This window comes from Stegastes partitus, unplaced genomic scaffold (assembly GCF_000690725.1).
Source record: "Stegastes partitus isolate 25-593 unplaced genomic scaffold, Stegastes_partitus-1.0.2 Scaffold1348, whole genome shotgun sequence".
NCBI lineage: Eukaryota > Metazoa > Chordata > Actinopteri > Pomacentridae > Stegastes > Stegastes partitus.
Genome location: NW_007579079.1, coordinates 1 through 1,947, shown reverse-complemented (window position 1 = coordinate 1,947; position 1,947 = coordinate 1).

Genomic DNA, 1,947 nt, shown 5'->3' with positions numbered 1-1,947 from the left:
GCTATTCTAGAAAGAAAAAATCAAATCTGACATTGACGTGTTGCATCTTGTTTGTTTATTCTGCCCACAAGCAGAATTTCCATCTAAAGCATGTTTTTTGAGGTGACTTACACGCTGAGGATATTTATTGCCGAGCAGATGGATGCGGTGACCTTGTGGCAGCTCGCCACTGATTAACACAATATATCTTACACCTTTGCTTTTGCACCGAGCAAACCAACATGCTGTTAATTAGTGAGCTTTAACGGTTCCAGTTCCCTATATCCGTCTTGTCGTTAAACTGTCAGCAAGCAAAGCAGATAGGTTTATTTCACACTATTATTTGTGGAGCTTCCTTTGTTGGGAGACAGCAAACCTGCACGTCGAGGGAACCTGGTGCTCCGTGGAGACAAAAAGGTTTTAAAAAATCCTTTCTGTTGCTGGCCTTGATTTACCTTTTGAATGAGATAATCGCAAAACCAATTCTAAAAGTCAACCTGACAACAAAGACCAGCTCTTTGGGCAATATTTAAACTCTGACCTTTCACTGATTCTCACAGAATTTTCCTGTCGTGTCCAGGCTGCTGCAGATAGGATATCCTCTCATGCTGGGAAGATAAATGACATCCTGACCTTTGCTGCTTCAATACTCCCTGCAGAGCATGAATAGATATAGTTAGAGAAGGTGTCCTTGATAAATCGGAGTGATGGCAACCCAGTGACATGGCTCTTTAGTGTGAAGCTAATATTGGTGCAATCGAAAAAAAAACAACAATGTGCTCGTGTTCCTCTCAGATTAGTAATTTTGATAAATGCAGTGCAGGCTCGCTTTATATTCTGCAACAGCAAACGTCTTTTTTTGGAGATTTGAAAAACCTGCAGATGGTGGTGACAAGCTGAAGCATCTCTGAGAGGCTGTGCAGCGGGAAGTCTTCGCCCAAGGCATTGAAACTGACTTCACAAGCTCAGGTTTGGAAAGATTTCTTCTCCATTAAACACAGTTTGTGATTTGACAGCACAGATGTCAGGGTGCCTCTGTGCCCTTAATTAGGGTCCGAGCACTAACAGTGCAAGGACCCTATTGAAACCCTTGTGATTNTAGGTCAACGTTACTCAATATCGGGCTCACAAAAGGAGGAACAGAGGGTGGCGGATGCTACTCAAAAAAAAGACGACGTTTAATCTAAAGTTGCATCGTCACCCATCCATCCATCCTGAAGTAAGAAAGACTCAAACCTAGAACCCTCCGCTGCCTTACATGCTCTCACCGCCCAAACAAAAGTCAGACAGGGTTAGCATCTCTAAACCTGGTGTCTAACATTTACCTCAACTACAAAATGGCAAAATAAGCATCTCATACATCTACAGGCTCCTCTCAGACCCGCAACGTACGACTTTCACGAGTCACAAATAAAGACATGGAGGCAAGCTGATCGCACCGAATTACAGCCGCCATGACTGACAGCTTCATCCAGCTTCATAAAAGGTGACGTGCTAATTAGCGCAGCTTGATTGGACGGCGAATGTCGCTCTGATCAGTGAAGGCAGGAGGCAGGGCAGAGGAGCTGAGCAGGATTCGAGGGCAGGCACCAATCTGGGACACTGGCTCGGCAATTTACATACAAAACCAGGACGCAGTTAATCACAGAAAAAAAAAACAAAGAGGGGAGAAAAGGAGCAAAACTCCAGGGCTGTAACATTTGCCAACATATTTTCTTGCACAAAGTTATCACCCTACCCCTGGTGAATGCAGGCAGGGGTCCACAAGTAGCACAAAATTCACGTAAGATTTCTAACATTATGCAATTTCATTATTGACATTCTGCACGTTTCCACACATGCACATATACATCATGGATCTTTGTGCCAGATTTGAGGGCAATTGATTCAAAAGGTATCAAGACATGTCACTAAAAACTTAAATGTCAACGTCATAAGTGATAACTCCAGGTCAGCAGGCTTCATAAG